This window comes from Pseudophryne corroboree, chromosome 7 (assembly GCF_028390025.1).
Source record: "Pseudophryne corroboree isolate aPseCor3 chromosome 7, aPseCor3.hap2, whole genome shotgun sequence".
NCBI classification, from domain to species: Eukaryota; Metazoa; Chordata; class Amphibia; order Anura; family Myobatrachidae; genus Pseudophryne; species Pseudophryne corroboree.
In genome coordinates, this window is record NC_086450.1 from 269,823,409 (window position 1) to 269,850,963 (window position 27,555).

Here is a 27,555-nt window from a genome sequence, read left to right on the forward strand (position 1 = left end):
CTAAAATCTGTAAAAGCCCGTTCCACAAGGAAAGTGGGCTCATCTTGGGCGGCTGCCCGAGGGGTCTCGGCTTTACAACTTTGCCGAGCAGCTACTTGGTCAGGGGCAAACACGTTTGCTAAATTCTACAAATTTGATACCCTGGCTGAGGAGGACCTGGAGTTCTCTCATTCGGTGCTGCAGAGTCATCCGCACTCTCCCGCCCGTTTGGGAGCTTTGGTATAATCCCCATGGTCCTTACGGAGTCCCCAGCATCCACTTAGGACGTTAGAGAAAATAAGAATTTACTTACCGATAATTCTATTTCTCATAGTCCGTAGTGGATGCTGGGCGCCCATCCCAAGTGCGGATTGTCTGCAATACTTGTACATAGTTATTGTTACAAAAATCGGGTTATTATTGTTGGGAGCTATCTTTTCAGAGGCTCCTCTGTTATCATACTGTTAACTGGGTTCAGATCACAAGTTATACGGTGTGATTGGTGTGGCTGGTATGAGTCTTACCCGGGATTCAAAATCCTTCCTTATTGTGTACGCTCGTCCGGGCACAGTATCCTAACTGAGGCTTGGAGGAGGGTCATAGGGGGAGGAGCCAGTGCACACCAGTTAGTCCTAAAGCTTTCTTTAGATGTGCCCAGTCTCCTGCGGAGCCGCTATTCCCCATGGTCCTTACGGAGTCCCCAGCATCCACTACGGACTATGAGAAATAGAATTATCGGTAAGTAAATTCTTATTATATCATCTGTCATGTTGATATTCTATTTACAATATTTAGTGTTACAACATGCATGAAACATCTTAGATTTAGGAACGTTTGGAAATATTTATGCCAAGCACATATCTATATGACACAGGGACCTATATGATTACTGTATACTGAGTTAACTAGTTAGTCAGAAATCATTACAGATTTCTTGTTTTGTTTAGCGATCTTATATATCATGATTCATATCTTTGTAGTGACCTGTAGTATATCTGTATATACCAAAATCATCATGTAAAGGATTACAGTAGCCGGAACTGCTTATTATCGGTTTCATATGTATGTCAGTGTGAGAATACGGTATCTTATTTAAACGCTATATATTTATCATATATATTATGATTCTGGAACACATAATACTGGTGCAGACAGATCACATAGTATTATTTGTTTAAAAATTATACCCAAATTATAGGATTAATATCCAGTGGAATTGCCCTGGGGATTATCACAACCTTGGGATGGTGATACATGCTACTTATTATATAGCCTGTTCCCTAGAGTTGATTTGTTTTGTTTGTTTTTTAATTCACATTCAATACCATTCATATATATCAATCCCATTAGCTTACCAAGTTGCAATGTTACAGATGCGCTAATGCACTGTCCTAGCATAATTGGGCAAAACAACAATTCGCACAACCATCGCTGAAACGGCGAATGAACAATTTGCAACTCCCTCAATCGGACATAACAGCCTAAAGAAGAATGCTAGTCCATTGGGTATGTGGATACATCACTGCTGTATCAACCCGAACAAACGCAGCCCGCGTCGACCAAAAATTATGATTTCGCCCATCAATTTGTTTACTAGTTATGCCACAGAGGCATGTAGTGCCTCATGGCTCATTGTGGTCATTAGTTCCTAGATCAGCCTTAAAACACGGGGAGGTGAACCTTCAGTCCTCGAGCTGTTGTTGAACTACACATACCAGCATGCCCTGCAACAGTTTTGCTACATTGTTGATGTAAGCATGTTGCTATATCAATTTGTTAACTAGTTATGCCACAGAGGCATGTAGTGCCTCATGGCTCATTGAGATCATTAGTTCCTAGATAATGGATAGGCAGAATTCTAATATTCGACCATCAATTTGTTAACTAGTTATGCCACAGAGCCATGTGGTGCCTCATGGCTCATTGTGGTCATTAGTTCCTAGATCATATCCAATTCACCCATGAATTTGTTAACTAGTTATGCCACAGAGGCATGTAGTGCCTCATGGCTCACTGTGGTCATTAGTTCCTAGATCATCTTTAAAACATGGGGAGGTGAACCTTCAGTCCTCGAGCTGTTGTTGAACTACACATACCTGCATGTCCTGCAACTGTTTTGCTTAGTTGTTGATGTAAGCATTTTGTTATATCAAAGTAGTGCCTCATGGCTTATTGAGGACATTAGTTCCTAGATAATGGAAAGGCTGAATTCTTATCAATATTGGTAGAGCAGAGATAATGGCAGCTGCCGTGCGCAGCCAAAAGGTACATTTTAATAATAAAGAAATTGTAAATATATATGTATACATATAGGAAACAGGCCTGAAAATTACCTTATTTTAAACATGTCATTTGTGATTTTACAGCAACAAAGCTCAAGGTAAGTCAATTCAAGAACAATTAAAAATCTATGGGGTTCTGATACAATGTATACTAAAATATTTGCTACCCCACTGTTGTATAATATAAATTAAAATCTAAATGCTGTTTAATTCGTAATAAAATCAAAATATCTATATAGTTTTGCTATTTTTCCCGATTCTCAGGGGCAAGTATATGTGTGTATGTATATATATATGTATGTATGTATGTATATATATGTATGTATGTATGTATGTATGTATGTATATATATATATATATATATATATATGCCCTGCAGAAGTTTTGCATCATTGTTTGTGTAAGCATCTTGGTATGTATTCACTAAGCAGGGATAACCCTGTTCAAACCCAATTTACCAAAAAGTTTTGCTTCATTAGTTGTGTAAGCATCTTGGTATGTATTCACTAAACAGGCCCTGTTCAGCCCAATTTACCAAAAGGTAAGTAACCCTCTAAATGATATGTTTTAATCGTTATAAACAGAAACTAATAATCGGCCGTCCATCAATTTGTTAACTAGTTATGCCACAGAGGCATGTAGTGCCTCATGGCTCATTGAGGTCATTAGTTCCTAGATAATGGAAAGGCAGAATTCTAATATTCGCCCATCAATATGTTAACTAGTTATGCCACAGAGCCATGTAGTGCCTCATGGCTCATTGTGGTCATTAGTTCCTAGATCATTTCCAATTTGCCCATCAATTTGTTAACTAGTTATGCCACAGAGGCATGTAGTGTCTCATGGCTCATTGTGGTCATTAGTTCCTAGATCATTTCCAATTTGCCCATCAATTTGTTAACTAGTTATGCCACAGAGCCATGTAGTGCCTCATGGCTCATTGTGGTCATTAGTTCCTAGATCATTTCCAATTTGCCCATCAATTTGTTAACTAGTTATGCCACAGAGGCATGTAGTACCTCATGGCTCATTGTGGTCATTAGTTCTTAGATCATTGTTAAAACATGGGGAGGTGAACCTTCAGTCCTCGAGCTGTATGAGGTCTGGACATGTCACGATGTAATATACAGTAATATATGGTGCTCAGCTATATAAACGGTTTAATACACAGTAATATGTGGTATGCTTGCAGCGTTATACACGTTGTAATACCCAGTAATATGTGGTCTGTATACAGTGCTATACACTCTGTAATACACAGTAATATATGGTCTGTATGCTGCGATATACACACTGTTTAATACACAGTAACATATGGCTTGTATGCAGCGATATAAACGGTTTAATACACAGTATTATGTGGTATGCTTGCAGCGTTATACACATTGTAATACACTGTAATATGTGGTCTGTATACAGTGCTATACACTCTGTAATACACAGTAATATATGGTCTGTATGCAGCGATATACACACTGTTTAATACACAGTAACATATGGCATGTATGCCGCGATATAAACGGTTTAATACACAGTAATTTGTGTTATGCTTGCAGTGTTATACACGTTGTAATACACTGTAATATGTGGTCTGTATACAGTGCTATACACTCTGTAATACACAGTAATATATGTTCTGTATGCAGCGATATACACACTGTTTAATACACAGTAACATATGGCATGTATGCCGCGATATAAATGGTTTAATACACAGTAATATGTGGTATGCTTGCAGCGTTATACACATTGTAATACACTGTAATATGTGGTCTGTATGCAGCTATATACACACTGTTTAATACACAGTAACATATGGCATGTATGCCGCGATATATATGCTGTAATATACAGTAATCTATGTTAGGCAGCGATATAAACGGTTTAATACACAGTAATATGTGGTATTTGGTGTAAATCTTTTTTCGTTAATATACAGGTTTGGACATGTCACGCTGTAATACCGACAAGTCTGGTCATGTCTGCTTGCAATCAAAGTTCAGCGATCGGCCACAATAAAGATAAACTTTTTAGTGCTATTTAACACACAGTAACATATGGCATGTATGCAACGATATATATGTTGTAATATACAGTTAAGCTGTTTAAATATTCTTCAATTTAAAACCAAATACGCTGTTTCTACATATGTTTGCAAAAAATAACGTGTGAGAATGTCAAAGTACAGCTTGTTTTACACATATATATGTATGCATATATGAATCATGTCTGAACATGTTCCATCACTGTTGTATAATATAAATTAGAATTTTCTAAATGCTGTTTAATTCGTAATAAAAAAGAAAAAGGCTATGTAGTTTAAGGATATTCGTTATCCTTAAATTGTTCCATATGCTGGCCTGAAATATTAGCCGTTGGAATGTCAGACTTGCAGTATTTGTGCTCACATTCCAATCTTTTTAAAGGATATCATATATCCTTAAATTGATCCATATGCTGGTCTGAAATATGAGCAGTTGGAATGTCAGACTATAAACATTTTGGTTACTTGAAATCTTTTTTATTGTGTCATAATGTGTATCCGCACTGATGTTAAAATTAACAGTGCTGTATTTAACATAATAACTCACTGATTATCTGTCAGAAATTCTATGACGTGCTACAACTTCAAAGCAATTATCTTTTGATACAGCTTGATATCAAGCTGTATCAACTTAATATCAAACACTATAATTTAATATTAAAGGTGGCGTTCCCCAAGAGAAAGGGGTGTGGTACCTGTCACTTTGACGGAAAGCTGCTCTATATCTACTGCTGTGCTTAGTGGCGCCACTTGATGTCCTGTGGCCCTCCCTCGGGACTGGCAATTGGCACCCGGAACGGTAAACCGTGGGGCTGCAGGGGGAGCGGAAGAAGGTGTGGGTGGCCCTGTCTGTTCTGGCAGTCCTGGGCCTCACAATTTCTTATTTCAGCCCTGGCGTGCTGTAGTGACAGTGGGGGGCAGCCATCTGACTTCATGGAGATTTGAATCTCACATATTGTGTAATCCATATAATGTCGGGATACCATCACTCTGCCAGCTGCCTGTCAGTCCCTCTCTGTCTGTTCGGTCTGTAAATATAAATATGTGAAACGGTGCTATATAAAAGAGGAAAAAAGGTGAAACCACTGGTAGGACAGATTAAGTCAAGACATATAAAATAATATCATCAATTTAATATCTGAAACAATATAAATTCATGAAAAAAATATATTTTTAGAATAACCACATAAAATAATATAGATCACATATAAGCCCTTTCTTTTGAAAAACCTCACACTGGCAAAGAAGTGAAGTCTCATGAAATTCCAATTTGTGTCTTAAAAATAGGATTTTAATACTTACCGGTAAATCCTTTTCTCCTAGTCCGTAGAGGATGCTGGGGACTCCAAAAGGACCATGGGGTATAGACGGGATCTGCAGGAGACATGGGCACTTTAAGACTTTAAATGGGTGTGAACTGGCTCCTCCCTCTATGCCCCTCCTCCAGACCTCAGTTGTAGGAACTATGCCCAGGGAGACGGACATTTCGAGGAAAAGGATTTGTTTGTTAACCAAGAGTGAGATACATACCAGCTCACACCACAACACACCGTACAACATGGCTTTTAAGCAATACCAGTTAACAGCATGAACCAAAAACAGCAACCGGCTGAACATAACCGATACACAACCTCTGTGTAACAGACGCAATAACTATCAACACTACTGCAAAAACAGTCCGCACAGGGATGGGCGCCCAGCATCCTCTACGGACTAGGAGAAAAGGATTTACTGGTAGGTATTAAAATCCTATTTTCTCTTACGTCCTAGAGGATGCTGGGGACTCCAAAAGGACCGTGGGGTTTATACCAAAGCTCCAGACCGGGCGGGAGAGTGCGGACGACTCTGCAGCACCGATTGAGCAAACATGAGGTCCTCATCAGCCAGGGTATCAAACTTGTAGAACTTAGCAAAAGGTTTTGAACCCGACCAAGTAGCTGCTCGGCAAAGTTGAAGCAACGAGACTCCTCGAGCAGCCGCCCAAGATGAGCCCACCTTCCTGGTAGAATGGGCCTTCACTGACTTCGGTAACGGCAATCCAGCCGTAGAATGAGCATGCCGAATCGTATTACAGATCCAGCGGGCAATAGTCTGCTTGGAAGCAGGAGCCCCAATTTTGTTGGGAGTATATAGGACAAACAGAGCCTCTGATTTCCTAATCTGAGCCGTTCTGGCGACATAAATTTTCAAAGCCCTGACTACATCGAGAGACTTTGAATCAGCCAAGGCTTCCGCAGCCACAGGTACCACAATAGGTTGGTTTATGTGAAACGAAGAAACCACCTTTGGCAGAAATTGTTGACGAGTTCTCAATTCCGCTCTATCCACATGGAAGATCAAATAGGGGCTCTTGTGAGACAAAGCCGCTAATTCCGACACCCGCCTTGCGGACGCCAAGGCCAAAAGCATGACCACTTTCCAAGTGAGAAATTTCAATTCAACCTTTCGCAAAGGTTCAAACCAATGTGACATAAGAAATTGCAACACCACGTCAAGGTCCCATGGTGCCACAGGTGGCACAAACGGAGGTTGGATGTGCAGTACTCCCTTCACGAAAGTCTGAACCTCTGGAAAGGTGGCCAATTCTTTTTGAAAGAAAATAGATAAGGCCGAAATCTGCACTTTAATGGAGCCTAATTTTAGGCCTGCATCCACACCTGCCTGCAATAAAATGGAGGAAACGACCAAGCTGAAACTCTTCCGTAGGAGCCTTCTTGGATTCACACCAAGACACATACTTTCTCCAAATACGGTGATAATGCTTCGCCGTAACCTCTTTTCTAGCCTTAAGCAGAGTGGGGATGACTTCCCCGGGAATAACCTTTCGAGCTAGGATTTGGCGTTCAACCTCCACGCCGTCAAACACAACCGCGGTAAGTCCTGGAACACGCATGGCCCCTGCAGTAACAGATCCTCTCTCAGAGGAAGAGGCCAGGGATCTATGAGCTATTCCTGAAGATCCGGATACCAGGCTCTCCGTGGCCAATCTGGAACAATGAGTATCGCCTGAACCCTTGTTCTTCTTATGATCCTTATCACTTTTGGAATGAGTGGAAGTGGAGGGAACACATATACCGACTGAAACACCCACGGAGTTACCAGGGCGTCCACTGCACTGGCTTGAGGGTCCCTCGACCTGGAACAATATCTCTGAAGCTTCTTGTTGAGGCGAGATGCCATCATGTCTATTTGAGGAATTCCCCAACGACTTATCACTTCTGCAAAAACCTCTTGATGAAGACCCCACTCTCCTGGATGGAGATCGTGTCTGCTGAGGAAATCTGCTTCCCAGTTGTCCACGCCCAGAAGAAAGACCGCTGACAGAGCGCTTACATGTTTTTCCGCCCAGCTGAGAACTTTTGTGGCCTCTGCCATCGCTGCTCTGCTCTTTGTTCCGCCCTGGCGGTTTATGTACGCCACCGCTGTTACGTTGTCCGACTGAATCAAGACAGGTAGACCTCGAAGAAAGTGTTCCGCTTGTAGAAGGCCGTTGTAGATGGCTCTTAATTCCAGAACGTTTATGTGCAGACAAGCTTCCTGGCTTGACCATTTTCCCTGGAAATTTTTTCCCTGTGTGATCGCTCCCCAACCCCGGAGGCTTGCATCCGTGGTCACCAGGACCCAATCCTGGATCCCGAACCTGCGTCCCTCTTGGAGGTGAGAACTTTGAAGCCACCACAGGAGAGATATTCTGGTCCTGGAAGATAGGCTTATTTTCCGGTGCATGTGCAGGGGAGACCCGGACCACTTGTCCAACAGGTCCCACTGAAACACCTGGGCATGAAACCTGCCAAATGGAATGGCGTCGTAGGCTGCAACCATCTTCCCCAACACTCGAATGCATTGATGAATCGACACTCTTGCCGGTTTCAGTATCTCCTTGACCATGTTCTGGATTTCCAGAGCTTTTTCCGCTGGGAGAAACACTCTCTGCAGTTCCGTGTCCAGGATCATGCCCAAGAAAGACAGCCGTGTCGTCGGCATCAACTGTGACTTTGGTAAAAATTTAGGATCCAACCATGTTGTTGCAGAACTGTCAGGGAGAGCGCAACGTTTTTCAGCAACTGCTCTTTTGATCTCGCCTTTATCAGGAGATCGTCCAAGTACGGGATAATTGTGACACCCTGCTTGCATAGGAGCACCATCATTTCCGCCATTACTTTGGTAAAGACCCTCGGAGCCCTGGAAAGACCAAACGGCAACGTCTGAAATTGGTAATGACAATCCTGAACATCAAACCTCAGGAAAGCTTGATGTGGAGGATATATTGGGACATGTAAGTAGGCATCTTTTATGTCGACTGACGCCATAAAATCTCCCCCTTCCAGATTGGAGATCACCGCTCGAAGAGACTCCATCTTGAACTTGAAACTTTTCAAATATAGATTGAGGTATTTTAGGTTCAGGATCGGTCTGACCGAGCCATCCGGCTTTGGTACGACAAACCCTTCTCCCCGTTGAGACGGGGGTACCATGACAATGACACGCTGTTGACACAGCTTTTGTATCGCAGCGCACACTACTTCCCTTTCTGGCAGAGAAACTGGCAAGGCTGATTTGAAAAATCGGTGGGGGGGGGGCACGTCTTGAAACTCCAGTTTGTACACTTGGGACACTATTTCCAACACCCAAGGATCCAGGCCCGAGTGAAACCAGACCTGACTGAAGAGCCGGAGACGTGCCCCCACCGGTACGGACTCCCGTAGAGGAGCCCCAGCGTCATGCGGTGGACTTGGCAGAAGCTAGGGAGGACTTCTGCTCCTGGGAACCTGGCACAGCAGGCGACCTTTTTCCCCTTCCTCTACCGTTAGAGGCAAGGAAGGACGACCCTCGTCCTTTTGTATTTATTGGGCCGAAAGGACTGCATCTGATAGTGAGGCGTCTTTTTCTGTTGTGCAGGGACATAAGGAAGAAATGATGACTTACCCGCGGTAGCCGTAGACACCAGATCAGCGAGGCCGTCACCAAACAAGACACCACCTTTATACGGGAGAGCCTCCATAGCTTTCTTAGAGTTGGCATCAGCTTTCCATTGATGAATCCACAGTGCTCTCCTGGCCGAGACTGCCATGGCATTGGCCCTTGATCCCAAGAGGCCAATATCCCTCGCCGCATCCTTTAGGTAAGCTGCAACATCCCTGATATAACAGAGAGTCAAAAGAATGCTATCCCTATCCAGGGTATCCATGTCAGATGCCAAGTTATCTGCCCATTTACCAATACCGCTACTCACCCATGCCGACGCCACGGCAGGTCTGAGCAACGCACCCGTAGTAACATAAATGGATTTTAAGGTAGTTTCCTGCTTACGATCCGCAGGGTCCTTTAGGGCAGCCGTGTCAGAAGACGGAAGCGCCACCTTTTTGGACAGTCTTGATAGAGCCTTGTCCACTTTGGGAGATGACTCCCACTTTTCCCGGTCCTCAGAGGGGAAAGGATATGCCATTAAAATTCTCTTGGGAATCTGCCACCTTTTGTCAGGAGATTCCCAAGCTTTTTCACAAAGAGTGTTCAGCTCATGAGAGGGGGGAAACGTCACCTCAGGTTTTTTACCCTTATACAAACAAACCCTTGTATCAGGAATAGTAGGCACTTCTGTAATATGTAAAACGTCTTTAATTGCCACAATCATGTACTGAATACTCCGTGTCGGCATCAGTATCAGCCATCTGGGTAAATTAACGCTTTTGTGACCCTTAGGGGGTCTGGACCTGAGACAAGGCGTCCTCCATGGATTTTCTCCATGTTTGGGTCTGAGAATCAGATTTATCCAGCCTTTTAGTCAATAACGCCACATTTGCATTCAACGTACTCAACATATCCACCCAATCAGCAGTCGTCGGTGCCGACAGAGTCACTCCCGGCGCCTTATCCGCCCCCACTGTAACCTCCTCTGGGGAGGAGCACTCAGCCTCAGACATGTCGACACACACGTACCGACACGCACCAACACACTGGCTGTAGGGGACAGACCCACGGAAAGCCTGTTAGAGACACACAGAGGGAGTTTACCAGCTCACACCCCAGCGCTTGTCCCGGTACTGAGACCAAAAACACACTGCCTCAGACCTGTTTGCGCTGTGTTTATCAAGTGATAATAGCACCAATTTACTGTGACCCCCCCGTTTTGCACCCTGTTACTTGTGCAGGAGTGTGGAGGTCCGGGCCAGCGTCTCTGCATCCTGTGAAGAGAAAATGGCGCTGGTAAGCTGTGAGGGTTAAGCCACGCCCCCTCACCGGCGTACTGTAGTCCCGCTCAAATTCAAATTATTTATACTGGCGGGGCTATAGCTAGTGCCCCTAGGCACTTCCAATATATATATTTTTGCCAGTTTTATTCTAAAAACTTCAGTAATCATGCTGCCCAGGGCGCCCCCCCTGCGCCCTGCAAGTGCCGCGGTGTGTGGGAGCATGGCGCGCAGCACGACCGCTGCGCGGTACCTCCGTACTGAAGTCTTCTGCCGTCACTGAAGTCTTCTTGTCTTCTTAATACTCACCCGGCTTCTAACTTCTGGCTCTGTGAGAGGGGTGACGGCGCGGCTTCGGGAACGAGCAGCTAGGCGCACCAAGTGATCGGACCCTCTGGAGCTAATGGTGTCTAGTAGCCTAAGAAGCAGAGCCTTTGAACTCACAGAAGTAGGTCTGCTTCTCTCCCCTCAGTCCCACGCTGCAGGGAGCCTGTTGCCAGCAGTGCTCCCTGAACACAAAAAACTTAACAAAAAGTATTTTTTACAGAGAAACTCAGGAGAGCTCCCCTGTGAGTGTCCAGTCTCTCTGGGCACATAATCTAACTGAGGTCTGGAGGAGGGGCATAGAGGGAGGAGCCAGTTCACACCCATTTAAAGTCTTAAAGTGCCCATGTCTCCTGCGGATCCCGTCTATACCCCATGGTCCTTTTGGAGTCCCCAGCATCCTCTAGGACGTAAGAGAAAACTATTGTGCACAACTCCTGTATGAAAAGCAGGTTGTACTGTAGAACTACAAGTCCCAACTGTGGCTGCAATCAGCATATGTCCGCATTAATTGTATTTACTAAGCAATCCAGTTACAATGCCGTGATCAACAGTCTGGATAACCACCCAGTAAGTATATCTCACCTGCCACTAAGACTGTAGTGTTGCTTTCCCTGTGGGGGTCCAGCAATTAATGCTGCTTTGGTCCAGCTGTGAGGTTGCTCCGAAATCCATCATTCTGGCTCTTTAAGCTCTACAACTGTGGTGTCTTCAAGCGAAGTCCTGTTAATTGCAGTTTCAGGCACAAACAATGTTCTCTTATCCAGCCCAATAATAGGCGGTGTGAGGGGAGCCTCTGATGCACTTTGCACCTATCTAGGTGTTAGGTGCTTTTTCTCTTTGATAAAGTACCTAGATAGGTGTCAGTGGCTCGCCTGATATTGTGGCAGATTAGAGAACTTTGGGGCAGATGTATTAACCTGGAGAAGGCATAAGGAAGTGATAAACCAGTGATATGTGCAAGGTGATAAAGGCACCAGCCAATCAGCTCCAATATGTAAATTAACAGTTAGGATCTGATTGGCTGGTGCCTTTATCACCTTGCACATAACACTGGTTTATCACTTCCTTATGCCATCTCCAGGTTAATACATCTGCCCCTTTATTTTTTGCTATTTTTTTTTTTTTTTACTGATCAGTGGTATACTCCATTTACTATTATTTTAGTTGCACTGCAGATGGGGCAGATGTAACGTGCAGAGAGATTTAGATTTGGGTGGGTTACATTGTTTCTGTGCAGGGTAAATACTGGCTGCTTAATTTTTACACTGCAATTTACATTTCAGTTTGAACACACCACACCAAAATCTACATTTCTCTGCACATGTTACATCTGCCCCACCTGCAGTGCACATGGTTTTGACCAGTTGCTAACTTTTTTGGTTTGCTAATAACTCCTGAATAGCCCCCTATATCCTTATATCAAACTTAAAAAGAGCCTGCAGAGCAACAGCACTCTAGGGTGGTCATTCCGAGTTGTTCGCTCGCTGCCGTTTTTAGCAGAATTGCGATCAGGCTAAAAACCGGCAGTTCTGCGCATGCGTATGGGCCGCACGGCTCACGCTCTAAGTACTTTCACACAAAACTGCTGATCGGTGAGTGACAGGAAGTGGGTGTTTCTGGGCGGAAACTGAGCGTTTTCCGGGAGTGTGCTAAAAAACGCAGGCGTGCCAGACGAAAACGCAGGAGTGAAACAGAGAAAAATAGGAAAGTGCCTCAAGTGGCGCAATGCAGCTATAGTACCTGATGGTTCAAAATAAATGTCACCACATTTAAAGACAAGAATAGATACAACAAAATATGAACCTTCTTAGTATACACAGCGCAAACAAAAAGGGAAAAGAAAGTATTTTTTATACGTTCCTTCCTGATTGAATATGCAGACTCAGATGTCTCTGTCCAACCTTCCAGATGAGTAGAATGCGACTTGTATAATTTCGATATGAAACGGAAAAAAAATGAACAACCAATGTGTAGTATTTCACAACAATAAATGAGTTAGAAAACAAGTCTTTGGCTGATCAGATATAGATATCCAGGTCCAGCGTACCCCACTCAGTGATAGATGGATATATACATATAAAGGTATCTTTATGCCATCCGATATCGTGTCTATTCACCCTTAGAGTGCGTTGTGAAGACCGATGGAAAGGGGAAAATTCATCTATGTATAGAGCGTACCCGATAACTCACAGGGAAAAGAGGGGTATGAAGTATGTAAAGGTTTCTTTCAAGTATTTCATTCAATTGTACACAGCGTACCCAAACTCACTCTTGATGATGTGGAATAAATCCTATCAAGGTATCTTTTACTTGGTTTTCTTGGCAAATGGTTCAATCTTCCAGGTTGTACCGTATATCCTCAATATTTTGAGCATAAGAAAATGGAGCAGAAAGAAAAACCAATGTGTAGTATATATTGATTGATATAAAGATCTAATGCCTTATTTTCTTAATAAAATGCCAGATGTAAGGTGCAGGGGGAGTAGTTTATGCTAGACTCACATTAATTGGAGTAACACATTGAATGGTGTATTAGGCCTTATAGCCAATTAATGCAAAGAGAGAGGCGTACCCCAACACTCACAGCAACACTATCGGTGGTAAACACATCAAGGTATCTTTTACAAGAATGTAGATAATCTTCATATATTGCGTACCAAGACTCACATATGTAAAACAAGTGCCGTTCCCATCAAGGTATCTTTTATACGATCAATCAGATAAGTTCATTCCAGGTCGTAATTTTCCATAAAATTCAAAATTTATTGGGCTCCACAAGCTCCACAGAGGAGTGTACAAACACACACATAAACGACAAAAAATCTCCAATAAAAAAAAATTTTTTTTTGCAATATCAGCAAAAAACTTGTAGTAAAAAAAGCAAAGTCCACATGAATTCAATTAAAATAGCTACTCACACTCCTTGTAGTATAATCAACGCGTTTCGGTCTAATAACGCAGGAGTGGCTGGGGAAACGGGGGAGTGGCTGGCCAAACGCAGGGCGTGTTTGTGACGTCAAACCAGAAACCAAACAGTCTGCAGTGATCGCAATCTAGGAGTAGGTCTGGAGCTACTCAGAAACTGCAGGGAAATATTTAATAGCAGAATTGCTAACCTTTCGTTAGCAATTCTGCTAAGCTAAGATACACTCCCAGAGGGCGGCGGCCTAGCGTTGCAATGCTGCTAAAAGCAGCTAGCGAGCGAACAACTCTGAATGAGGGCCAAGGTCTGCATAACATTAACAAAGTGACCTTTATTTTTGGATATTTTTATTTCATATACAATTGGAAATTATGAAGTATGTACTACTTAAAAGCCTGACACCCGGGCTGTATTATATGGTGGGAAGGTCGCTACTCACACAGAAGCTGCTGGGTTTCTGGAAATCATGCTGTGGGGAGCTGGAGCTCTGTCATGCTAAGGGTGTAGCATTAGCCCTTTTATAAATATAGATGCTGTATATCTGTAATAGACAGGCTATAATGATGTTGCACTATATAGACCAGTACTGGCACCTATAAGCTCACCAGTCCCCGTACAGCTCTTGCCCAGTCTGGGGGTAGAGGACACCAGTAGCCACCAGCAGCTGGCCTGAGGGGTCTGGGTATGGCCTGTTGGAGGTGCAATCACAGGACCCCACCCCTCCATCGGCGCGCAGTATATATAAGGCAGTTGAGACGATTATCCGCATCCTCACCTGCATCATCTGCAGCCCCAGCGCCGACACCTCCTCCTCCCAGTCACCGCACTGCTCTCCCTCCAGAGAGTCTCACCCCCTCCTGCTGGACCGATTCACATTCTCCCTCCGCTGGTAAGTGACCACACGTGTCCCCGGTGCCTCCACTCTGAGTGCTGCAGGACCGTGCGGTGGTTGCTGAGTCCCGGGATGGCAAGTAACCTAGGGTTGCAGCATAGTATATGGAGGAGGGGGTGCAGAGTATGTGGTATATAGCGGGAGCAGTATATGGAGGAGGCATGTGCCCTGTATATAGCATACCACCCAACATGACACACTCCATGAGGGACAGAATGCTCTGCTCCTGGGCTTCCCACTTAATTTATAATTGCCATCACCTGTGCCATAACCTCTCTTCTCCATTAATCTGTTCAATACAGGTGCTGGCAATCATAAATTAAGAGGAAAGTCCAGGAACAGAACATTCTGACCCTCCTGGAGAGGGTCATGTTGGGAGGTATGATATAGGCAGAGCCGACCCTAGCCAATATGATGCCCTAAGCAAGATTTTGGCCTGTGCCCCCTAACACCGCCACTAGTTTCGCCTCTGACCCTGCACCCCTTTCCCAGCACCATCACCCCTCACCCATAGCAGTCCACTTTTGGTGTTTCTACCGCCTATATTTTATATAGGAAGAGTGTGCACATTCGGCACACAGCCCAAAAATGGGTGTGTTCTTGCTGGGAAGGGGCATGGCCACACAATAGTACCCCCAATTCAAATTACACCACACAGTAGTGCAACTTTATTCACATTGTCATGTGATAGTGTCCCTTATACGTCACACAGTAGTACCACTTCACCTTACAAACATTACACATCACAGTAGTGCCTCTTATTCACATTACATGACACTGAATTATTGCTCGTTATTCGCATTACACCACACCATATTGCCCTTTATTCACATTGGACCACACAGTAGTGTCCTTTCTATACGTTACGCCACACAGTAGAACACCTTATACACATAATGCCACACATTAGTTATGCATTTATACACCACACAATAATGGGGCTAATTCAGACCTGATCGCTGCTGTGCGTTTTCAGCCCAGCGATCGCCTCTACCTGATAGACAAGCAGAGGCATTTGCTGGGTGGGAGGGGGCAGGCCGGCGGCGTGCCGCCATTTTGGGGGCGCGGTCTGGGCAATGCAGGCATGCCTGGACCGTGCAGGGGGCGGGCCGCAGCGCCTGCATGATTTCACATGAAGCCGCTGCGACCCAGAGACTGACGGGTACCTCCCTGCCAGCGCGCAGTAGCTGCGCTGATAGGGAGCCACTCTTCAGGTAGAAAAGCATCACCGCCGTGCAATGCTTTTGTACCTGTGCTGGGGGGACAGAGCCAGACATGCGGGGCGGACTAGCCCTGTGATGGGCGTCCCCCCGCATGTCTGTGAAAGTGATCGTAGATGTACTAAATTTAACACATCTATGATCAAGTCTGAATTACCCCTAATGCCCCTTATACATGTGACACACATTATTAATGTCCTTATAAACATAATGCACCTTAAACAATATGCCAACCTTTATTATTGCCCTTATACACATAATGTCCCTTACACATATGCCGCACATTATTACTGCCCTTATACACATAATGTCCCTTTCGCATATACCACATATTATTAGTGCACTTATACAAATAATTACACACATAGTGCCCCTTACACATTTGCCGCACATTATTAATGCATTTATACACGACACACATAATGCCCCTTACACTACTGCACAACCAACCAACCCGCACACAGCACTCACATGGCTGCTAAAACTGTGACTTTTGCTTGTATACAGATGTGTCCTCATACATCTTGCCTCAATACGCCATGCAGCAGGAGATGCCTGTTATGAGTCAGCTGGCAGCTCTGCTAACGTCGGTCGCTTTTCTTTGATGAAATTGTGTCTTATTTGCATTAGTATGTGGCTAGGATGCACACACAGCTTCTGCTGATTAAAATAATATGCTGCATGCTTATATTTTGTGTGTGACTGCGGCTGTATGTGCATATGAAATGCCACATTACAGTGTATTCCTGGAAATCACTATAATGTAGCATTTCGAATACAGATACAGTCACAGTCGCACACAGAATATAGGCATGCCGCATATCATTTTAATCAGCAGAAGCTGCTTGTGCCCCTAGGCATACTAAAAGAAATAGAAAATCCAGTCAATTTTAAATATGAAAGGTTGTTATAAATGGCAACTGCCACACCAAAAATCTACCCCTACCTTCACTCTCCCCAGCACCCTCTCTCCATATTCAGCAAGTGTGAAACAGTCAGATCAGTGGCCCTCATTCCGAGTTGTTCGCTCGCAAGGCGAATGTAGCAGAGTTACACACGCTAAGCCGCCGCCTACTGGGAGTGAATCTTAGCTTCTTAAAATTGCGACCGACGTACGCGCAATATTGCGATTACAAACGAGTTAGCAGTTTCAGAGTAGCTCCAGACTTACTCTGCCTGTGCGATCATTTCAGTGCTTGTCGTTCCTGGTTGACGTCACAAACACACCCAGCGTTCGCCCAGGCACTCCCACCGTTTCTCCGGCCACTCCTGCGTTTTTTCCGGAAACGGTAGCGTTTTCAGCCACACGCCCCTGAAACGCCGTGTTTCCGCCCAGTAACACCCATTTCCTGTCAATCACATTACGATCGCCGGAGCGAAGAAAAAGCCGTGAGTAAAAATACTTTCATCATAGTAAAGTTACTTGGCGCAGTCGCAGTGCGAACATTGCGCATGCGTACTAAGCGGATTTTCACTGCGATGCGATGAAAAATACCGAGCGAACAACTCGGAATGAGGGCCAGTGTTTTTACGTAATTATCAGCAGGCTGCAACATCTCCTTGCATGATCACTTTCATTTTCATTTGGTCTGTGTGGTGGCCTCTAGTGGCCACCGGTGCACATAACAAAAGGTGAGGAGCAGTTAGCCAATTATTATATGGGATATAATAGGTATACATCCCTTCAGAAGTGTACTTTTTCTCTATCGTCCTAGTGGATGCTGGGGTTCCTGAAAGGACCATGGGGAATAGCGGCTCCGCAGGAGACAGGGCACAAAAAGTAAAGCTTTAGGATCAGGTGGTGTGCACTGGCTCCTCCCCCTATGACCCTCCTCCAAGCCTCAGTTAGATTTTTGTGCCCGGCCGAGAAGGGTGCAATCTAGGTGGCTCTCCTAAAGAGCTGCTTAGAAAAGTTTAGCTTAGGTTTTTTATTTTACAGTGAGTCCTGCTGGCAACAGGATCACTGCAACGAGGGACTTAGGGGAGAAGAAGTGAACTCACCTGCGTGCAGGATGGATTGGCTTCTTGGCTACTGGACATTAGCTCCAGAGGGACGATCACAGGTACAGCCTGGATGGTCACCGGAGCCTCGCCGCCGGCCCCCTTGCAGATGCTGAAACGAGAAGAGGTCCAGAATCGGCGGCAGAAGACTCCTCAGTCTTCTTAAGGTAGCGCACAGCACTGCAGCTGTGCGCCATTTTCCTCTCAGCACACTTCACACGGCAGTCACTGAGGGTGCAGGGCGCTGGGAGGGGGGCGCCCTGGGAGGCAAATGAAAACCTTTTTTGGCTAAAAATACCTCACATATAGCCTCCGGGGGCTATATGGAGATATTTAACCCCTGCCAGAATCCGTTAAGAGCGGGAGACGAGGCCGCCGAAAAAGGGGCGGGGCCTATCTCCTCAGCACACAGCGCCATTTTCCCTCACAGAAAGGCTGGAGGGAAGGCTCCCAGGCTCTCCCCTGCACTGCACTACAGAAACAGGGTTAAAACAGAGAGGGGGGGGCACTAATTTGGCGTTAGAAATATATAAAAAAGATGCTATAAGGGAAAACACTTATATAAGGTTGTCCCTATATAATTATAGCGTTTTTGGTGTGTGCTGGCAAACTCTCCCTCTGTCTCTCCAAAGGGCTAGTAGGTCCTGTCCTCTATCAGAGCATTCCCTGTGTGTGTGCTGTGTGTCGGTACGTGTGTGTCGACATGTATGAGGACGATGTTGGTGAGGAGGCAGAGCAATTGCCTGTAATGGTGATGTCACTCTCTAGGGAGTCGACACCGGAATGGATGGCTTATTTAGGGAATTACGTGATAATGTCAACACGCGCCAAGGTCGGTTGACGACATGAGACGGCCGACAAACAATTAGTACCGGTCCAGACGTCTCAAAAACACCGTCAGGGGTTTTAAAAAAACGTATTCCTTATTAGGGCCACACGTTAAGGGCAATGAAGGAGGTGTTACATATTTCTGATACTACAAGTACCACAAAAGAGGGTATTATGTGGGATGTGAAAAAACTACCGTAGTTTTTCCTGAATCAGATAAATTAAATGAAGTGTGTGATGATGCGTGGGTTCCCCCCGATAGAAAATATGGGCGGTATACCCTTTCCCGCCAGAAGTTAGGGCGCGTTGGGAAACACCCCTTAGGGTGGATAAGGCGCTCACACGCTTATCAGAACAAGTGGCGGTACCGTCTATAGATAGGGCCGTCCTCAAGGAGCCAGCTGACAGGAGGCTGGAAAAATATCATAAAAAGTATATACACACATACTGGTGTTATACTGCGACCAGCGATCGCCTCAGCCTGGATGTGCAGAGCTGGGGTGGCTTGGTCGGATTCCCTGACTAAAAATATTGATACCCTTGACAGGGACAGTATTTTATTGACTATAGAGCATTTAAAGGATGTATTTCTATATATGCGAGATGCACAGAGGGATATTTGCACTCTGGCATCAAGAGTAAGTGCGATGTCCATATCTGCCAGAAGATGTTTATGGACACGACAGTGGTCAGGTGATGCAGATTCCAAACGGCACAAAGGTGTATTGCCGTATAAAGGAAGAGGAGTTATTTGGGGTCGGTCCATCGGACCTGGTGGCCACGGCAACTGCTGGAAAATCCACCGTTTTTACCCTAAGTCACATCTCTGCAGAAAAAGACACCGTCTTTTCAGCTTCAGTCCTTTCGTCCCTATAAGAGTCATATCTGCCCAGGGATAGAGGAAAGGGAAGAAGACTGCAGCAGGCAGCCCATTCCCAGGAACATAAGCGTTCCAACCCTTCTGACAAGCTCTCAGCATGACGCTGAGACCGTACAGGACCCCTGGATCCTACAAGTAGTATCCCAGGGGTACAGTTTGGAATGTCGAGACGTTTCCCCTGCGCAGGCTCCTGAAGGCTGCTTTACCAAGGTCTCCCTCCGACAAGGAGGCAGTATGGGAAAAAAATTCACGAGCTGTATTCCCAGCAGGTGATAATTAAATTACCCCTCCTACAACAAGAAAAGGGGTATTATTCCACACTATATTGTGGTACTGAAGCCAGAAGGCTAGGTGAGACCTATTCTAAATCTAAAAAAATTTGAACACTTACAAAGGTTCAAATCAAGATGGAGTCACTCAGAGCAGTGATAACGAACCGGGAAGAAGGGGACTATCTGGTGTCCCGAGACATCAGGGAGGCTTACCTCCATGTCCCAAATTTGCCCTTATCACTAAGGGTACCTCAGGTTCGTGGTACAGAACTGTCACTATCAGTTTCAGACGCTGCCGTTTGGATTGTCTACGGCACCCCGGGTCTTTACCAAGGTAATGGCCGAAATGATGGTTCTTCTTCGAAGAAAAGGCGTCTTAATTATCCCTTACTTGGACGATCTCCTGATAAGGGCAAAGTCCAGGGAACAGTTGGAGGTCGGAGTAGCACTATCTCGGATACTGTTACAACAGCAGGGGTGGATTCTAAAGATTCCAAAATCGCAGCTGATCCCGACAACAAGTCTCCTGTGCTTAGGGATGATTCTGGACACAGTCCAGAAAAAGGTGTTTCTCCCGGAAGAGAAAGCCAGGGAGTTATCCGAGCTAGTCAGGAACCTCCTAAAATCAGTGCATCATTGCACAAGGGCCATGGTAAAAAAATGGTGACTTCCTTCGAAGCAATTCCAGTCGGCAGATTTCATGCAAGAACTTTTCAGTGGGATCTGCTGGACAAATGGTCCGGATCGCATCTTCAGATGCATCAGCGGATAACCCTATATCCAAGGACAAGGGTGTCTCTCCTGTGGTGGTTACAGAGTGCTCATCTTCTAGAGGGCCGCAGATTCGGCATTCAGTTTTGGATGTTGGTGACCACGGAGGCCAGCCCGAGAGGCTGGGGAGCAGTCACACAAGGAAAAAATTTCCAGGGAGTGTGATCAAGTCTGGAGATTTTTCTCCACATAAATATAGCTAAGGGTAAATTTATAATGCTCTAAGCTTAGCAAGACCTCTGCTTCAAGGTCAGCCGGTATTGATCCAGTGGGATAAAACATCACGGCAGTCGCCCACGTAAATAGACAGGGCGGCACAAGAAGCAGGAGGGCAGTGGCAAAAACTGCAAGGACTTTTCGCTGGGCGGAAAATCATGTGATAGCACTGTCAGCAGTGTTTCATTCCGGGAATGGAAACTGGGAAGCAGACTTCCTCAGTAGGCACGACCTCCACCCGGCAGAGTGGGAACTTCATGGGGAAGTTTTCCACATAATTGTAAACCGTTGGGAATTACCAAAGGTGGACATGATGGCGTCCCGTCTGAACAAAAAACGGGACAGGTATTGCGCCAGGTTAAGAGACCCTCAGGCAATAGCTGTGGACGTTCTGGTAACACCGTGGGTGTACCAGTCGGTGTATGTGTTCCATCCTCTGCTTTTCATACCTAAGGTACTGAGAATTATAAGACGTAGAGGAGTAAGAACTATACTCATGGCTCCGGATTGGCCAAGAAGGACTTGGTACCCGGAACTTCAAGAGATGCTCACAGAGGACTTATGGCCTCTGCCGCTAAGAAGGGACTTGTTTCAGCAAGTACCATGTCTGTTCCAAGACTTACCGCAGCTGCGTTTGACGGCATGGCGGTGGAACGCCGGATCCTAAGGGAAAAGGCATTCAGGAAGAGGTCATTCCTACCCTGGTCAAAGCCAGAAAGGAGGTGACCGCACAACATTATCACCACATGTGGCGAAAATATGTTGCGTGGTGTGAGGCCAGGAAGGCCCCACGAAGAAATTTCAACTCGGTCGATTCCTGCATTTCTTGCAAACAGGAGTGTCTATGAGCCTCAAATTGGGGTCCATTAAGGTTCAAATTTCGGCCCTGTCGATTTTTCTTCCAGAAAGAAGTGGCTTCATTTCCTGAAGTCCAGAAGTTTGTCAAGGGAGTATTGCATATACAACCCCCTTTTGTGCCTCCAGTGGCACTGTGGAATCTCAACGTAGTTCTGGGATTCCTCAAAACACATTGGTTTAAAACCAGTCAAATCTGTGGATTTGAAGCATCTCACATGAAAAGTGAACATGCTCTTGGACCTGGCCTGGACCAGGCGAGTGTCAAATTGGTGGTTTTTTTCTCAAAAAAGCCCATATCTGTTTGTCCATTCGGACAGGGCAGAGCTGCGGACTCGTCCCCAGTTCTCTCCCTAAGGTGGTGTCAGTGTTTCACCTGAACCAGCTTATTGTGGTGTCTTGCGCCTACTAGGGACTTGGAGGACTCCAAGTTGCTAGATGTGGTCAGGGCCCTGAAAATATAGGTTCCAGGACGGCTGGAGTCAGGAAAACTGACTTGCTGTTATCCTGTATGCACCCAACAAACTGGGTGCTCTTGCTTTTAAGCAGACTTTTGCTAGTTGGATGTGTAATACAATTCAGCTTGCACATTCTGTGGCAGGCCTGCCACAGCCAAAATATGTAAATGCCCATTCCACAAGGAAGGTGGGCTCATCTTGGGCGGCTGCCCGAGGGGTCTCGGCTTTACAACTTTGCCGAGCGGTTATTTAGTCAGGGGCAAACACGTTTGTAAAATCCTACAAATTTGATACCCTGGCTAAGGAGGACCTGGAGTTCTCTCATTCGGTGCTGCAGAGTCATCCGCACTCTCCCGCCCGTTTGGGAGCTTTGGTATAATCCCCATGGTCCTTTCAGGAACCCCAGCATCCACTAGGACGATAGAGAAAATAAGAATTTACTTACCGATAATTCTATTTCTCGGAGTCCGTAGTGGATGCTGGGCGCCCATCCCAAGTGCGGATTATCTGCATTACTTGTACATAGTTACAAAAATCGGGTTATTATTGTTGTGAGCCATCTTTTCAGATGCTCCGCTGTTATCATACTGTTAACTGGGTTCAGATCACAGGTTGTACAGTGTGATTGGTGTGGCTGGTATGAGTCTTACCGGGGATTCATAAATCCTTCCTTATTGTGTACGCTCGTCCGGGCACAGTACCTAACTGAGGCTTGGAGGAGGGTCATAGGGGGAGGAGCCAGTGCACACCACCTGATCCTAAAGCTTTACTTTTTGTGCCCTGTCTCCTGCGGAGCCGCTATTCCCCATGGTCCTTTCAGGAACCCCAGCATCCACTACGGACTCCGAGAAATAGAATTATCGGTAAGTAAATTCTTATTATTGCATGTTTTGTTAATTGCAAGAGAAGTAGGACGGATGAAATTTGGTATTTGGAGTTCCTGGCAATCCATTATCTGCCTTGAGAAAGACTATACCAGTTGAAATGCTTAAATATTGGATTGCACAGGCTTACCTGTTTCACTGCAGACCTATTTCATAGTTGCTGGCCCACATCTATGCATGTATGGGAGATGACTTTACTGACTTGCATAAGAGGCATTGCGCTATGATCCACCTATAAGAATTGGCCTAGTAGGCAGTCTCCCAAAGGGGCCTCTTTTCACCCTCTCTGACTACCGGCTGCTTCTCTGTGTAAGCAAGTCATTGCATTCCCCCACTTTTACGCGGAGAGTATCGCTCATAATCATGTGCCATATAAAGTGAGATGAGCGGGGTGTTGGGGTAACAAGGCTGGTTATGCATTAGGCGACAAATTGGACAATCTATTATTCCGACACAAATCAGTATTCGTATCGCTCAGTGTGTATGATCAATCATGTGCGTCGTCAGCCGGGTTGTTCCATCTGTACTACACGTAAGATGGGACGACCCCACTAATGACGGCATGCAGGTAAATGCGGGATCTACCGCTATATCGTGCGGTCGCAAACCGGATCGGACAGTGCTTTGGGTGGAAAAAACATTGTTCTGATGTGTATCCGCACTTATCACTAGAAAGCCTGGTAACAGGGTAGCTTCCTCAGCCGGCAAGACGTACATGCCAACGAGTGGTGTCTACACCCAGAGGTCCTCCTGCTCCTGGTGCACAAGTGGGGCCAACTGGATGTGGACCTCATAGCCTCTCGACACAACCACAAGGTTCCAGTGCACGGATCCAGGAAAAAGATCCCAAAGCAGTCTTCGTGGATGCCTTGGCTGTGAGGTGGAACTTCCATCTGCTGCACATCTTTCCTCCCGTCTCCCTTCTTCCACGTGTTCTTTGGAATTTCAAGTAAGAAGGCTGCATCATACTTTTGGTAGCTCCAGCATGGCCCAGGTGTCATTGGTTTTCTGATCTACAGAGTCTCCCAATAGACCAGTTTCAACAGGAAATCTGATTCCCTCTTTGTCCTCTACGGATTGCACAAGAGGGGCTGGCCAGCTGACAAACTCTGGCCAGATGGCTTTGCATGACTATCTCACAGGTGTATGCGCAGGCTGACCTTCCTGTGCCGGCTACAGTCTCTGTTCATTCTTCTCACTCTGTGGGTCCTTCGTAGGCAGCACGCCACTGTGCATCCGCCGAACAATTGTGCAAGGCAGCCACGTGGTCTTCTGTCCACACCTTTCTCAGGTTCTATGCCTTTGAGACATTCGCTTTCCAGGATTCTTCATTTGGATGCCAGATTTTCCTATCTGCTCTGGAGCATCGCCTGTATTGAACATCTGCTTTGGGACATCCCCATTGTCTCCCTTGTGGAAAAAAGGGAGAGTCATGGTAAACTTACCTTCGTTAACTCTTTCTTCAAGGTCCATGGGGTCCACAGGGTACCCACCCTGCAGCACCTGGCTCCTGTGGGTTTCTTGTCTTGGTCACAAGGTCCCTTCTCTTGTCTGTGAGATTATGTTCTTGTGTGTAGCATATCTTCCTTTTCTCCTATCCTACTCCTGCCTTGGGCTTTATGACAAAACTGATCTACCCTAGCATGTAGGCGGGATATAGGGGTGAAGCACCGGAGCATCTTGGGATACCTAAAAACTTAACTGTTTGGTGTCCGGTCTTTTTCCACCTCCTCTACCCCTTTGTCTCCCCTGTGGACTCAATGGACCTCGAATAAAGAGAGTTAACAAAGGTAAGTCTACCATAACTCTCCCTTTCTAATATATGCTTTGCATTTTTCATATACTTTATATAGTCAAAACTGGCGTATACGTTAGTATTACAACATAGAAACAAGAGAGCAGGTGAACCATACAACCATTGAAATTGTAATTAACTAAACCATACATCACATCCAAGGTTCTTGGCATAAAATTGGCCAATAGTCTGAGCCTGCCCACCAATCGTCAAGGTGACCTCATCGGGCAGGTCCCTAACATTTTAGTGGTTCGACTCTGGGGCGCAGAGCACCCCCAAACCACTCCAGCCAAATCCACCCAGGGCACCACACAAAGGATAGCAGTGAAAAAGAGAGTGTAAGGTAAGTGAAAGTAGCAGCTGAGTGTTAGAAAGAGGATGGAAGTGAAGTATCAGAGTGTTAAAAAGGTGAGGTTAGCTGATCAATGTTAAAAATTGTTCAAAAGTGAAAAATGTTATATAAATAAAAAACAAACACAGTGATATAGGCATTAAAAATAAATATAAGATGTTGGTGCCCCTTAAGTGGCCCAGCCACAGTAATCCAAGGAGTCCCACGCCCCAAAAGTTCACCTCTTAATTGACTTCCTATAATTATAAATATCTTACCTGTGGCTTTTGTGCAGTCAGTATGTTAATATGACAGGAAAGGCTCTGCCTCACCTCACCACACGTCACTGCTTCAGACATATGCAGGCCCAATGATCACGCTCTGCCACTTACTAGATTCTCTCTCTGGTGTTATGACTGAGCACTCTGATTCACAGACACATACACAGCAGTCTTGTTAGGTAAACCTGCTGCCACTGGGCATATGCATTAGCTCAGTGGTTCTCAAACTGTGTGCAGTGGCACCCTGGGGTGCTTTGGGACACTTGCAGGGGTGCCCTGGTTTGGTGGTCGAGGACCAATTCAAACTATTTATGGTCAATGTAATAGGCAAAACCAGTGCAGGTGACTCTCAAATCATAAAATATGTGGACAAACAGAAGCAAATCTTGTCCCTCCCCACACAATTGAACCTAAGGATGATATATAAACACAGTTTACTCAATTTAATATTCCTTTTTAAATTTCACAATAAGAAACTTTTGGCCTAGGGGTGCTGTGAAAAAAATTCTAATACTCTAGGGCGCTGTGAATCAAAAAAGTTTGGGAAACACTGCATTAGCTAATTTCTGCAGTTTATACTGCATTTAGTGGCAGCTGGCCAGGCTGTGGGGAAGGGGGTTTCCGGGCAACTGCAAACCTCTCCTGCAAATGCCTATTTACTACCCATGTATGACACAACATTGCCAGGTCACAAAGGAGACTTTCACCTTGGTAAACAAGGAGGACCTTTAAATTTGAAAAAATAGATGCCTTCGCTGGATTTAGTGATATTTTTACCTTTCATGAAAAACTCCACAGTGCTGTTCTCTGGGCTCAGTGTATACCAACCACAAAAACCCAGCATTTACGCTATCTTTAGGACCAGCAATTGAAACAGATTGCATCAAAATGCCACAATGACTTGATCAGATTTTGCTTGCACCACATTCCACAAGAGCTGGCAAAACACAATAAAAAATAGTGAATACTGAATCCAGCAGTGGAAACTGTTCGCAAATCTAAAATGGTGTTCTCTAACCCACAGGTTTTATCAGACCAGTGAGGCATTAATACACTGAGATCATTTACATTTATACAATATATGCACGATTGTCAATGAAGTTTTCCAACATTGCATTGTATTTCATTTTGAACAGAAAGAGTAAGTAAAAGCTAACAAAACGCTAGCCCTAAGAGCCACTACAGTGCTGCGCATGCGCAGTGGCCATTTTGGGTGTGATTTCTGTATCGGCTACTGTGCCCAATGCAGAACTCCGGAAAGGTAAGTATTAAAATATGGGTGCAGCATGTTTGGTGTGGGGCCCCCCCAGACCCAGGGGCCCGTGTGCACTACACACATTGCACCCATTGGTATCCGGTTTATAGATCTACACTAAAAAGGTCTACAGCCTATAGGTCGTCCACCAATGGTCGACATGCATTATTTTGAGAGGGTCACTTTTTTTTTTGTTTAACATTTTTACAACTTTTGCTGCAATTACTATCCATGTCACAAACTATTACCGTTAGTAAGCCCGAAGCGTGGCAAGCGAAGCGAGCCCGCGAGGGGCCGCATTTCATAAAATTGACTATCCATGTCACAAACTATCACCATTAGTAATCTTGTGGCGAGCGAAGCGGATTGAACCACTGCGCACGAAGCGTGGCAAGCGAAGTTAGCCCTTGTTGGGGGATGCATTTAAAAAAAATTGAGGTAAAAAGTTTAAAAACACAAAACACCCCAAAAATGTTTAGTGTGCCAACCTTGTGACCCTATGGCAGAGGTTCCCAAACTGTGTGCCGTGGCTCCCTGGGGTGCCTTGGGACACTTGCAGGGGTGACCTGGGTTGGTGGTCCAGGACCAATTCAAATTATTCATGGTCAATATAATAGGCAAAACCAGTGCTGGTGGCTGCCAGTCATAAAATATGTGGCCAAACAGAAGCAAATCTTGTCCCTCACCACACAACTGAGCCTAAGGATGACATATAAACGCGATCTACTTAATGTAATATTTATTTCAAAATTTCTCAATAAGACATTTTTGGCCTAGGGGTGCTGTGAAAAAAAATCTGATATTCTAGAGCGCCGTGATTCAAAAAAGTTTGGAAACCACTGCCCTATGGACTTTCTGACTGTCGGCCTTTTG

General features: G+C 45.2%; 1 protein-coding gene across 1 annotated transcript in view; it reads left to right on the top strand.

The window, feature by feature from the left end:
- The window catches only part of DNAH7 (dynein axonemal heavy chain 7), a 1,092,938-nt gene that overhangs the window by 54,456 nt on the left and 1,010,927 nt on the right, over window positions 1-27,555 (top strand). The gene's annotated exons all lie outside the window — the stretch shown is intronic.